Below are 15,000 nucleotides of genomic sequence, written 5' to 3'. Positions count from 1 at the left end.
AAGACTTTTAATAAAAGAGCAATTTTTGGCAGCGAGGGGCCCTAGGTTGCTAACATGGCTGTCTTTATGACCAAACAAAATAACCTCGGTCTTCCCATCATTCAGACTAAGGAAGTTTAAGTCCATCCAGGGCTTGATGTCATTTAGCGCAGATGTTACAGGCTTAAAGGAATCCTTACAGTTAAATTTCAGGGGGAGGTACAGTTGGACATCGTCAGCATAGCAGTGGAAAGACACATTGTGTTTCCGTAGAATGGAACCCAGGGGCAGCATATATAAAGACAATAATAAAGGGCCTAAGATGGATCCTTCGGGGACACTGCAGGTGAGGGGGGCCACACTAGAGGAGAACTCACCCAGCTGGACAGAGAAGCTCCTATCAGTCAGGTAAGACTGTAGGAACATGAGAGCAGCACCTTAAATGCCAGCATGCTGTTCATGGCGGGTAAGAAGGGTCTTGTGGTCCACAGTGTCAAAGGCCGCGGTCAGATCTAGTGTAACCAGGATAGCAGCACACCCAGAGTCGACAGTAAGAATAATATCATTAAAAATCCTTAAGAGAGCCGTTTCGGTGCTATGAGCAATTCTAAAACCAGACTGGAACTTCTCATACACATCATTCATCGCTAAAAAAGAGTGCAACTGAATGGAAACAATCTTTTCCAGAACTTTGGACAAAAAAGGCAGTTTAGAGATGGGCCTAAAATTAGAGTGAACAGTTGGGTCAAGACTAGGCTTTTTGATTAGTGGCTGCACTATAGCATGTTTAAAGGAGGCTGGAAAGACTCCAAAATTAAAACATGCATGGACCAGAGTAAGAATAAAAGAGCCCACTGAATCAACGCCAGCAACACAAGAAAACATTAGATGCATTGTGGACACATACTGTACAATGTCCATGTCCTGGAGAAACTCCTGCCATTTGACAATGGGGCAGCACAACATGTAGAACCTGGAATAAGTGGCAATAAAGCTGAACTCAGTGAAGCCATTCCTCCCAACCCAAATAGAGGAAAAGGCTGAGGAGAAGGAGAAAAAGAAGATGAAGCATAGAGCTAAGTAATATAAAAACAAGCACCAATCTGATGTTCCAACAAAGGAAACACAAAAACACCTGAATGGAAACAAGGCTCAACCCAATGATATGATGCAAGCACAGAAACACCTGCAGGCCCAGTCAAAGGTCACCAGGGCCGAAGGAGGCATGATGATTCCCTGGGGAGTTCCAGAGAAGAAAACTTCAGATCAATACTTCCTTTCCTGCAAACCATATGCAGTCAACAATCTAAAAGGCCCATAGATCCTAGTTCCCCCAGTTCCCCAACTTCACCATCAGAGCCTGGCAGTAGCGCCCACGTTAGTAAGAAAGCTGACATAACAGTTGAGAAGGAAATCCTGCCAGGAACCCCTCATCCAATCACCTCAACTTCAATCAAAGGTCCCATATCTGAGGTTGGTGATAACATACAGGAATTCATTTTATAGGGAACATGATCAGAACCAAGGTATCACAATATCTGACTGTAAAAGAAAAATAACTTGACCTCTAGTGTTGGAATGGATCCTCAAAACCAGAGAACCACCTTCCTTAATCCAGCTATTTGGAAACAATGCACAATTCCGTGTTTTAAGACCCTCAACACTGCCAAAATAGTATGGGACCCTCGCTCCAAACCAAAAGGCTTACTAGGGGGGCATCTGAATGTACGCAGCATCATACCTAAGAAAGAACAAATAGAACATTTGATGACTGACTCTAATCTGGCCTTCGTTTGTTTTACAGAGACATGGTTGAAATCATCTATCCCCAGTACCAGTCACTGTATTTTATGAACATTTACGTGCTATTCTTAACGAATGTGATCAGAAAATAAATTATACTAATGGGGGACTTTAACATACATTGGGAAAGTAAATCATGTAGAAAAAACAGTTAAAGAGACAATGGATCATTTTAATCTCACCCAGGTAATACAAGGACCAGCCCAAGTAACTCAAACATCTCATACAGTACACAACTAGACCTGGTGTTCACCAATAAGCCAGAACGAATAATGAAATCTTTTAACCTGCTCATTGGTCTTTCTGACCATAACACTACTCTGGTGGTACGAAGACTTACCAGGGCCGCGTTTCCCAGATTCGCCGAACTTCTCCGCGCTACGACGCTTCTCAAGGTATACCTTGGCGAAGGGACAGTTTTTCCTACGAGTGTTTCCCAGACTATCCCTTAGTGGGCGCCTGAAGATACATCGTTAGGTCCATCCCAAGATGTATCGTTAGAGGAGCTATCCCTGGGCGCGGTGCTGAAAAAATAATGAATCGATGCCGCACACATCGATGGCCATTCGTAAAGTCACAGAAATGACGTGCCAATATAATACGTGCTGTCCTAATTATTTTATTTCAGTCTAAATATTACCAAAAAGGAAGCTATGCCTCCGAAAGCTCATCTGCTAATGTATTTAAGAGTCAAAGCGAGAACTCGTGATAGTCCCAATTCATACATCAAATTACATTACATCAAATAAAATATCCAAGAAAGAGCATGGATCGGATCGGGACATATAAGCCCCGTCGAGGATGTCTTGAAAGGCCAGGAAAAAATACTTTAATGATGATAGGCAATGATGATAGCAAAATGACCACTGATTTAGTTATCATACAAACAAAGGTATAATGCCCATATAAATTGCCCCTGTGGCAGTAGCATTCCCACGTTAGAATTTGTGCGGATACGATGACTAATTGAATCTATCAGGCACCGGTGTTGGCACATGTGGCCTATAAAAAAAACAAGGGTAACTGCACATATTGAGCGACATGGCAGATATGAAGAGGAAGCGTGTGATATCCTTCACCAAAAAATAACTAGTGATCATGCTGGACGAGGTGGAGCAGCTGAAGGCCGTCCTGTTTGGCGGCTACCAGTAGGGCCTATGCACAACTCCAGTAGGCTACTTCCTGAAATTAGACATGCTTCTCTATTTCCTGTCCTACACTTTGATGAAATGATTATTCAGGAATTCCTGAATAATCATTTCATCCAATAGTGTAAGACAGGAAATAAAGAAGCATGTCTAATTTCAGGAAGTAGCCTACTGGAGTTGTGCATATAGCCCATTGAAGAAGGCTGCATGGGCGAGCATTGCAGCGTGGATGGCTGCTTCCACTCCTGGGCCACCCAGGGAGTGGACAGTCGTCAGCAAGAAATGGCAGGACTTCGCCAGTCAGGCCAAAAGCCGGGGGGCGGCATTGCGCCGAGAGGCAGAGCACCGTGCCTTCCCTCACCCCGGAGGAGGAGAAGGCCCTATCGATCATCGGCCTCACAGCCTCCCAAGGCATCACTGGTGGCCTTGATTTGGAGTCTGGAGAGGGCCCCTCCAACATCCAGCCCTCAGCTGAGTCACCCCAAGCCTCCCAGCCCTCAGCTGAATCACCCCAAGCCTCCCAGTCCTCTGGAGAGGAGACCCCAGCGCAGTCAGACTGCTCCACCCCGTCGACACGCTCTCCATCCACCCCCCACACACCCCATGACGTCCCCCCCCCTGCCCCCCGTGAGAGGCAGCTGAACAGCTGCAGCGTGAGAGGCTGGACCTGCAGAACAGGCAGCAGGCCCTAGCAGAGGCACAGTTTGTGTGGCCCTCCATATCAGTGCCCATCATTCTGCCAACTCCAGGTAGGCTAAGTGTGTATTTTGTATACTCTGTCTATTCCCACACTGCATGCATTCCATTCAATGTCGCTAATTAAATTTTCCTCCCTTGCAGATGATGCAGATGCCTGAGACACACTGCATACACTCACCACACACACTACATACACTAACCACACACTGCCCACCCACTACAGTACACTGCGCACACACACTACATACACTCACCACACCACTCATCCTTCCTACGTGTTGTTACCTTGTCGTGGTGGGAAGGCTTGTGTGCCTCCATGACCATGAAGGCTATATTGGTGGGGGATCACCCCCCAGCAGGTTCAACCATGCCGGGTATGTTCAGGGTAGAGGCCAGACGAAAAGCAACAACTGGCCCTCCAGGTTGGGAGTTGGGCATGGGTCTAACAACCCCACCCTGGAAAAAGACAGCCTGTTACAGGACAAAAGTCTGAAGAACAAACCTGCCCATGTTTTTTTCCCAACCAATATTAAACAAGTTCCCTTTATCCTGTATATTTGTCGTTTTTTGCCACATTACAACAGTAGAGGTTTTTAATAAGGCACACAATATAACAAACAGCATTTGTAAGATCACTAAATACTGTGAATCTGTTAGCAAAGTACACTATAAGGACAACAGTATTGGGCCACCTACACATTACACCTATAGCAACTTTCATGACATCCCATTCTAAATGAATAGGCATCATATGGAGTTGGTCCCCCCTGTGCAGCTATAACAGCCTCCACTGTTCTGGGAAGGCTTTCTACAATATCCTGGAGCGTGTGTGAGGATATTTGACTATTCATCTAGATGGCCTCATTGGATTAATCAATTTCCCAGGATATCTGTCTGACAATATATAAAGACAGCCAGAAAAGTCATGTCATCAAATTATCCCTTTACATAAGAAAATGTTGTTGTTGTTCACAGAGTGGATTATATTAGGCTATGGATAGTCCGTATATGTTGCTTGGCTCAATAAAACTTTTAAAAACAACATTCCCATGATGTGTTCTGTAGGCTCAATAACATTATTTTCATCATTCAAGTTAATTGTATTTTGTGTACACTAATGATGTGAATCGCGCAGGTAGGATAAATAGATGTGCGCTGTATTGCAACTCTCCTTTTTAAAAGTGTAATTTCGCTCTAATCGAGCTAAAACTATAACGGGATGAACGGAGCGCATCGCCAAGGGACAGCTTACGATGGGGTCCGACCGCCCTTCGTAACGTATCCCTTGGCTATGGTATACCTTGGCTAAGAAGGCTCTGGGAAACAGCGCTTCGGCTCCAAGGAGGGCTAACGATGTATCTTCGGAAGGTACATCGTAAGGGCGATTTACGATGTACCTTTGGTGGAGCTGTTTCCCAGAGCCTTCGTAGCCAAGGTATACCTTGGCTTAAGAAGGTTCTGGGAAAGGAATCGCCACCTAGAGGTGGACCTAACAACGTTCTTACGATGCACGTAGCGCTACGATGCCTTAACGATGCCTCTGGGAAACGCGGCCCAGGAAGAGATTTAGCAATCATTTGAAGCTGACCTTCACTGATCACCACACAGGAATATCAAAAAGTGAACAAAGTAGCTAATGCTCTAAGAAACATTGACTGGACTGATTTGCTTTGCAAAGATGATATTGAGTACTCTCATCCAGCTTTTATGTCAACTGTTAACAAAGTGATACAGTCTTTCAGTCGAAAGAGTACATGTAAGCCTAGACGTAAAACAACTTGACCGTGGATTAATGAGGAACTAAGAAGGTTGATGCGAGAGAGTGACTACGCCTGGAAAAAGTAATTGGTATCTAGTAACAATCAGGATAAAATTATGTTTAAATAAAGAAATAAAGTAGTAATGACTTTTAGAAAGGCTAAAACTGGCCTTTTTCTGGGAGTGATTAAAAATGCAAAAGATAACGGTTACATCATTTGGGATCATCTCAATAAACTTTTGGGATGGACAGTACCTAAATCAATGTAATCAAAGACTCAACTATTATCTAACCTTTTCAATAACTTTTTTGTTGAATGTGTTAAAGAAATTAATTTACAAAATATAGATAAATTAATACATATTACTCCAGTAGATGCTATGAAACCAATATTCAGAAAACCAGAAATCAAAGTTCATGACATCATAAAATATTTTTAAAAATCAAAGGCTAAAGATTTACACTGTTTAGACACTACTTTCCTAAAGACACATAAAGAAGCGTTGAGTGTTCCAATTACTCACTTTCTAAATCTGTCATTTAAAGATGGGATATTTCCCACCTCCTGGAAACATGCAAGGGTTAAATCTATATTTAAATCTGATCCAAGATCCATTAACATATCACTAATTATCAGCCTATAAGTATTATTCCAGTTATTTCCAAAGTTGCTGAAAAATGGGTTGTTGAACATGTAACATCTCATTTTATCAAGAACAACATGTTATGTCAAATGCAGTTTGGATTTAGAAATAACCATTCAACTGAAACAGCTATTTGTTGCCTCATTGAGCGTATTACACCGCAACTGGACTTAGGTGGTGATGTTGGTGCAGTATTTCTGGATTTAAAAAAAAACCTTTGATACTGTTAACCATAATGTTTTTCTTTCTAAGCCGTCCTCTTATAATATCTCTAGTGAAGCAATTAAATGGGTACAATCCTACTTAACTTCTACGGCCAACAAGTTCACATGGGGCCTAGTCAGTCACTTTCTCTAGAATCATTGTGGACTTCCCCAAGGATCAATATTGGGACCTATTTTCTTCAGTGTATACATTAATGACTTGCCACTTATTTGTCCACAGGTGGATATTCAAATGTACGCAGATGATATGGCTTGTATGTTCATAGAAAAAGCAGGTCAGAAATTGCTCAGAAATTAACAACAGCTATGACCAGTGTCTCAGGGTGGGTGACTGACTCTTGCTTGCACCTGAACATAAGTAAAACGGTCTGCATGTACTTTTCTAAGAGGTCCACAGGTACTTCATACCCAGATGTGACTATACATGGGAAGTGCATAACAGTTGTGGATAATATTAAGTACCTTTGGATCATTTTGGATACTCATTTGACTTTTAAAAAGCATGTGAACAAAGTTGTTTAAATAGTTTAATTTTGATTATCCAATTTTAGGATTATAAAACCGTATATCTCGCTAGAGGCAGCAAATTTATATATGCATGGGATGATACTCTCTCGTATTAAATATTGCCTGCCCAGCTGGTCTCATACTGATGTTACTATATTAAGACCAGTTGAATCCCTATACAAACAAACATTGAAATTATTGGATAAAAAGCCTAAAAGCTATCACCAGTCTCATTATCTCCAAGTATAATTTATTTAGTATGGATAGTTTAAAACAATATACAGACCTATGCCTTGTATTTAAAATTATTAATGAATTAGCTCCTCCTTATCTCAGTGCTTACGTTGCAACTATGAATGAGAACACTGAATGAGAACAGGAGATTAACAAGGTCAGTAACCAAAGGAGACTGTGTTGTTCCATATAGACAAAGTACATTTGGACAAACAGCATTCTCTGTGAGAGTCTCAAACATCTGGAATACACTCCCTATGGACATCAGAAACTATCAATTACGACACTTTTAAAATTTAATTGAAATACTATTTAATATCTAAGCAAACGTGCACACATTAATAATTGTTTTCCAGTGAATCAAACAGGGAGCACATCTCTGTTCAGATGTTTTGTAATTCATGATATGTCAATACTGTAAAGCAATCAACATGTTTAGGGTACGGATATGATAAGTGTAGTGTATTTCTTCTGTCTTTTAATGATATGCTATCTGATATCTGATGTATTGCTTTTTGTATGAATAACTTTTAATGTATCTCTCAATTGTCTTCCTGCTCAGGGACTACAGGTGCAAATTAGTTTCTTTAGCTAACCCTGGCACATTTACATTGCTTGTGATGTTGATTTTGATTAATGTGCACTGTCCCTGATTATTATTATTATTAATAATAATAATAATAATAATAATAATAATAAAAGAAAATAATAAATCTAACTTTCATGATGGTTTGTGTGCTACAGCTCAAATCCCTACCTCCCTTAACCCTGCCATGCCGCTGACCTGAGCTGAACCCTGCCAGGCCATGGACCTGCTGCAGGGAACCAGCCCTGCCTCTCTTCCTCGTTGATCTAGAAGCTTCTCTGGCGAGAGACAGCCGGGCGTCTGGCGCCTGTCTTAACGTCTGTGTTGCTCCGAACACACACTACTGCCCTTCTGGGATGAGAGACCAGGTGTCCGACAGGCTCCAGGACCACTGCTTCCAACATGAGACACACACACACACACACACACACACACACATGGTAGGACAGATAGAGGGAGAGAGTGAGAGAGAGAGAGAGAGAGAGAGAGAGAGAGGAAGACAGAGAGAGAGAGAGGAAGAGGGAGGAAGTCTGGAATGATGCCAAGTTCCCAAGGTAGTGTATAAGTATCTTTGGAAGCTGGGCGTCTTGTTAGCTAATACATTACACCAATCATGGCAAGCTATCTTAAGCTACAATTAATCTGCGCGCTGGCACAGGCTGATAGGACAGCAACATGCTGTTTCTTAATTAAAAGCAAACGGATTAAAAATGATTAATAACGGTATTAAATATTCTCATGGACTACAAGCGCAGGGAGATCGGGGGGCTTTCTTGCGCGGGCTTAAAACGAAGAAGCCATTAGCGCCCAGCCCAATCTCCCTAAACCAGGGCTTTACTTTGTTTGGGATCAGAAGTTGCTTACTTCATGAATATTCATTTTGCCCGTATTGAGGAAAGACCAAAAGGCATATCTCTGCGGTGTGGTGGGGGGGGGGAGAGGGGGAGGGGAGGTCGCTGTGAGACTTGTTGACTTTTTTTTTTTTTTTGATTTGCGACAATTCATGGTCTGGCTTTGTAGCGACAGCCAGCATGTTAACCTGTTCCAGCCCAGGTGGCAGTGGCCGATGATGAGGTGTGTGTGTGTGTGTGTGTGTGTCTGTGTGTGTGTGTGTTTGCACTTTTCAGTTTATGGGCTTCATGTTTGAGATTGGATGTGTTTTTAGTGTGTTTCAGCGTGTGTGTGTGTGTGTGTGTGCGCGCGATTTTACATGTCCTGCTTGGGTGCCGCCAGGGATTTTGGGCCCCATGAAAAGATCTGACACTGTGAGGACATGATAAGCGGGGGGGTCTGGGTGTCTGCCCCCAGGACATGTTGAGCATCACAATTCCTTTCCTGCATTCTGGGGAATTTGTATGCACCACTTTGAGACTTTTCTGCATCAGTTTACAGTGGAAATGTGTTTAAAGGAAAACACTAAATTCAGGCACCAGGTGACAATTCAAAATATAATGGAATAATGCAATAAGGCTCTCGGGGATTCTGTATTGCTTTCAAATATTTATTATTCTGTAGATCAACTTTTCTCATTAAATATTGTCCCTGATGAGTCAACTGATACTGAAGGTATGAATTATAGCCAGCTAGCCAGCCAACTTGGCTATATAGGCAAAGGTTAGGCCAATGTTACCAGTTTGTTATCTAACTACGGCTAACTAGTGTAATGTTACTAGCTCATGTAAATCTCAGCCAGTTGCAAACCATCAAACCTACAGTACCATTCAAAACAAGCCATTATTTTCTTTAGCAACCTGAGACATGCTGCTCCACACCAGCACGCCTTACTGGCAGCTCACTGCTGCTAGCAGTGAGTCCTTCACTTAGCAAGTCCCGTTAGCATCAGTATAAATAGAGAGGGGTGGGGGGGTCATTTGGCTCTCTGAATGTTTACTTTTTGCCAAAAATAAGACAAGAAAAATAAACATTGTAAAATAACTATTCTATTAATGGTCATAGATTAATTATTTATTGTTGGAAAAGTGTACCTAATGTTCTAATAATTTTTCAGGGCTCCTGTCAGTCACAGGCCCTTAGAATCATCCTAACGTGTCACACAGCGTATCCACCAACATGACACACAACATTTTAATTCTACACGTTTCAATTTCACAGTAAAATGCAATAGAATTACCATAGGGGACCGAATGGAAACACGGTTGGTGAAATTACCCAACCTTGAATAACCACACGTCAGTAGCACCATAACCAGGCCTTTTGGTTGTATGGAATTTAAACCCTCATGGCTTCGGTCCAAAGCTTTGCCTGCCAAGTCCAAGTGTTGGTTGTAATTGGCCATATGAGCTTTATTCCTTCTAATTTAATAACTGCTATTTTTAAAAATGCCAATTATGAACCAGATTACTGTGTTTCAGTGTTAAAGATTAGGTATGTTTGGCAGAATCACAGGGAAATCATACAGCTTTATTAATGACGTCCATTATGAAGAAGAAAGGGCTCCTCTATTGCTGTAATTCTTATAAGGACATGTGAGGACATTTGAGTGGTGGATGCTATTGCAGCTACAGTAGTAGAGTGTATTGTGTGTAATGTTGACTGAATATAATGTACTCCCTATGCTGGTCATATGCTGGGTCAAATACTACTCAAATACGCTACTACTGCTACCACTAAAGACAAATCCACCCCAAAACACACAAAACACATCCATGTGAAAACATGACGGGGTGAACGTGCTACAATATTCACACACACACACACACACACACACACACACACACACACACAACACACACACACACACACACACACACACACACACACAGGCCGTCCGCTGTGTGAAGGGTGCAGCTTGGGGAAGCAGGTGGTGTTGTTGTCATCATCGTGAGTGTGAGAGCTGGACTTATTCTCCTGCTGGGTCCAGAAACAGGTAGCAGACGGTCAGGACAGAACTCTGTTTAGAAACCAATTACCCAGACACTCTTCAAACTGATTCTACTTGCCTCTGTGCTGAGTTCTCCCTCTCCCGCTCTCTCTCCTTTTCTCTCTCTCTCTCTATCTCTCTCTCTCTCCCCTCCTGTCTAGCCTTTTTATCTGCCCCTTCCCCCTCCCCTCTCTTTTCTTTTACATTTTCTCTTGTTCCCTCTCTATTTCTGTTCCTCTCCCTCCCTCTCTCTAGTCATCTCTCTCTCCTGTCTCTCCCTCCCTCCCTACCTCTCTCTCTCTCTCTCTCTCTCTCTCCAGCCCCCCCCCCCCCCACTAACAACCAGATTCCTATCAACCCTAGTTTGTCTCCAGAACGAGAGGAACACCAGAATGACAATCAGCCAGTTTTAGTATTCATAAAGACAGAGGCATGCTTGGGAAGATGGCGGGCTGGTGCTTGTATGTTCTGTTTATTTGACAGTGTTTGGTTGTCTGGTTGTTTGTGTTGTTTGCTTTGTTGGTGGTGCCTAGACTGCACTCCAAGGTGGGCGCTTATCATCCCATGATTGGTCGATGGACACGCATGACTGGGCCAGAGAGCCAATTGGATTGCGGCGAAGAGGTACTATGATGGACAGCATACTGTCATGTCTGCTGTGTTGTTGTTTTATCATACAAACAGAGACAACAGGACATGCATTGTTTATGTGAGACTTCTTTTCATTAAGGCTTCAAAAGAAATGTGATGCAGACTAATAGGCCAACTGTATATTAAAATGAATCTTTATGTTGCTGTAGTTAACTTTCCACATTCAAATGATTTGATGTCAGAAAAGTCGACCTCACATCAGATTTCATACATTTCATCAGTAGGATTGTGTTTGACTGAATAACTGACTTCATACGCAAATGCAGCATATCTGTCCCTCAAACCAGAAGTTCCATCCATCCATCCATCCATCCATCCATCCATCCATCGTCATCCGCTTATCCGGGGTCGGGTCGCGGAGGCAGCAGTTCCAGCAGGGGGCCCCAGACATCTCTTTCCCTGGCAGCATCAACCAGCTCTGCCTGGGGAATCTTTAGCCGCTCACAGGCCAGTGCGGAGATGTAGTCCCGCCACCTGGTCCTGGGTCTATCAAACCAGAAGTTGTGTGTACTAATGTCTATGATGGAATTGTATGTGCGTCTGTTGTGCATGTGTATGTGTGTGTGTGTGGTGTGTGTACATGTTATTTGCCTTGTGTCCGTTGTGGATGTGTGTGTGTGTGTGTGTGTGTGTGTGTGTGTGTGTGGTGGAGGTGTGTGTGTACGTTGTGTGTGATGTGTGCCTTGTATCCTTTGTGGAGGTGTGTGTGTGTATGTTATGTATGGTGTATGCCTTGTGTCTATTGTGGAGGTGTGTGTGTGTGTGTTGTGTACAGTGCCTGGTGTCTGTAGTGGAGGGGGTACTGGTGACGGTGTGATCAGCAGTACTGATCTAGCTGTGAGGTAGTGAGGTGGATTGATTGAGGGGGCAGTGCCAAACGTGTGGGAGATTAAACACCCCGAGAAGGAGCACTTAATTGACGATCAAACGCTCGGCAGGTGTAAATAGCTGTTTTCGCTGTGTGTGTATGTGTGTGAGTAACTGATGTTAATGAGCTTGGGTGAGTGTATGCGAGCAGGTGCATGAGTGTGTGTGTGTGTATGTGTGTGCGTGCATGCATGTGCATGTGTGTGTGTATGCGTGTGTGTGTGTGTGTGTGTGTGTGCGTGTGTGTGTGTGTGATGCAGACAGGCCAGACCAGAGCGAGCAGAGAGGCTGGTTTCAAAAAGCTCAAGAGGCCCCATTGAACACTGAGCCTTTCATATTGACCCCCAGACACACACATACAGTACACACGCACACACACACACACACACTCACCCTAGATGAAAGCAGAGACAACACACACACTTACCTCACAAAATGAGACAGATGCAAACACCTCATTCAGCTGGCGAGGAGTGCTTAGACTGTTCTAATGAACACTCCTGAACATCCACAGACATCACACGTTTGCACAAACGCTCACCGTTTCCAGATGTCTCATAACGAAGTTAGTAACATTCACGTTCATCAATAACAATGTGTTGTTCACAGACTGAAATCTTGAATTATGTAAATAAATGAATGTTCACTAAGGTTGTCATTTGTATTTCTTTAAAATCGGAATGCACCACAAGATAAGGTACACATGAACGTGAGGTTTTAGTAAATTGTTCATGCTATCAATCACGATGCCTTCAACTATAGTACTAACTGTTTTATTCATTAATTTTCATACATCTGTGTCTCTTAAGGTCTGTTCATCATGGAGTGGACAGAGAGACTGACAAACTGCCAGCCAGACAGAGGCATGTGATGACGATTCTATGTCAATGTGGTATGCTCCTTATTACGGGCAAGAGAGGACTTGTCCATCAAATTGACCTGATCCCGTGTGTACTGTATGTACAGTGCATGGTCCTTGTATGTTTGACATGATCCTGTGTATGTACATTATATATGGTCCTGTGTATGTTCAATATAGATATGATCCCTTGTACTGTATGTACAGTATATATATGGTCCCTTGTATGTTCAGTATTGATATGGTTATTTGTATGTTCAGTATTGATATGGTTCCTGGTATGTACAGTATTAATATGGTCCTGTGTATGTTCAGTATTGATATGGTTATTTGTTTGTTCAGTATTGATATGGTCCCCTGTATGTTCAGTATTGATATGGTTATTTGTTTGTTCAGTATTGATATGGTCCCTTTGATTGGTGTGAAGATATCACACTGTGATTTCAACACCATTCCAAAGTAACAAGGGAAATGTGTTTGCAATATATGTCACCATTCAATCATATATATATATACATATAGTTCATACCATACCTGCCGTTAGAATGGTGACACTCTTGTATAACCAAACTGCTAGTACTGAGACATTTCCAAGTGAGCACATTCACGATCAAGACATGCAGCAGTCTTGTCTTCACCATCAAGGAAATAGTCGCCTAATCTGGACAAGGAAGACATGGGTACCTTCAACATGTACACAATACATCTCCTGCAATACATTGGGAGGACAGGGAAAGCTTATTATCAAACTGAAGCCCTCAATGTTCTCCCTGTCTAATATGCTGTGCCTTGCACCCTGAATATGATTAAAGGACTATTTTCTACATTTCAAGCTTTTTAACTTCAACAGTCTTAAGAGGGATGAGAAAGATCAAACTAAGACGATGAGAGAGAGAAAGAGAGAGGAAGAAGGAGAGAGAGAAGGAGAGAGAGAGAGAGAGAGAGAGAGGGAGCGAGAGAGAGACAGGGAATGAGTAAGGAGGTGAAAAGATCAGACAGACAGAAAAGCATCTTTGTAGTGTCTTCTCTTTGTTTTCTCATCTCTTGCTCTGGGCTGCTGATCAGGTCAGCTATATTACCCGTTCGCCGGCCCACAAATATTTAAAACAAATTGTATTGCATACCCAATACCCATCACAATTACGCCAGGCACAATAACTAAATTAGCAATTCAGCACAATAATTGGAAATGCGGCTGGCCTGGAGCCGCGGGGCTCCCCGGAGGGCCCGGCTGATCGGCGGAGGCGCGTCAGGCCGGCTAATTCCACAGCTAATTACTGACGCGCCTCAGAATGAAGCTGTTTGTCTCCCAAATACCGTTTTCAGAACAGAGAACCTTGCTGAGATAGACACAAAAAACGTGTGTGGTCATTTTTTTCTCTCTCTCTCGCTGACTTGTTTGTTTGTTGTTGTTGTTGTTGTTGTTGTGGTTTCAAGTCATTTTGGGGTAATGACCGTGTGGAAGGGGTGTGTCTACGTCGAGAGGGCTGGAGCTGGATGGGAAGACTCAGAGGAGTCAGACTGTAGTGTTCATCAGGTAAGACTATGCAGGAATGAGCTGGTTGATGTCGGTGAGGTGAGCAGAACTACATTTCCATGCGGGTTGGGACTACAAATCACCCATGAGATAGGTGCTCACTTCACTGTGTTCCGGTCTAAAATTATTCACAATAGGCCTACACCTCACTTTTGAGTAGTAGATATTGGACATTGGCCATGTACATCTTCTGGAAACTGTTCTGCTAAATGCAGTACATGTACAATCAGACTAGACACAATGGGTTTGCTAAGTGACTCATGCCCATTCTGTTTTATAGCTTTTTACATTTCTTATCACAGTGAATGTGAAGGGAACACAATGGAACATAAACAAATGGGCCCATTCAACAACAGGACACAAAGAAAGCGAATTACAAATCTGTGTGTTTACATTTAATGCCACACACGCCACATACGTAAAAACCCAGCAGAGTGCAAAATTACATTGCACGATTACGTTGATGAAAATGATTGCATTTTATGTAAATATTCAAAATGAAGTAGGCCAGAATAATCTGAGGGAGAGAGAGACAGAGAGAGAGAGAGAGAGAGAGAAAGAGGGGATGAACAGTCCAACATCAAAGATGGCTTAAGTGTCGGAGCAGGAATTAGTAGTCAAA

Source organism: Borostomias antarcticus (assembly GCF_949987555.1).
Source record: "Borostomias antarcticus genome assembly, chromosome: 1".
Lineage (NCBI taxonomy): Eukaryota > Metazoa > Chordata > Actinopteri > Stomiiformes > Stomiidae > Borostomias > Borostomias antarcticus.
This window is presented reverse-complemented; position numbering follows the sequence as displayed.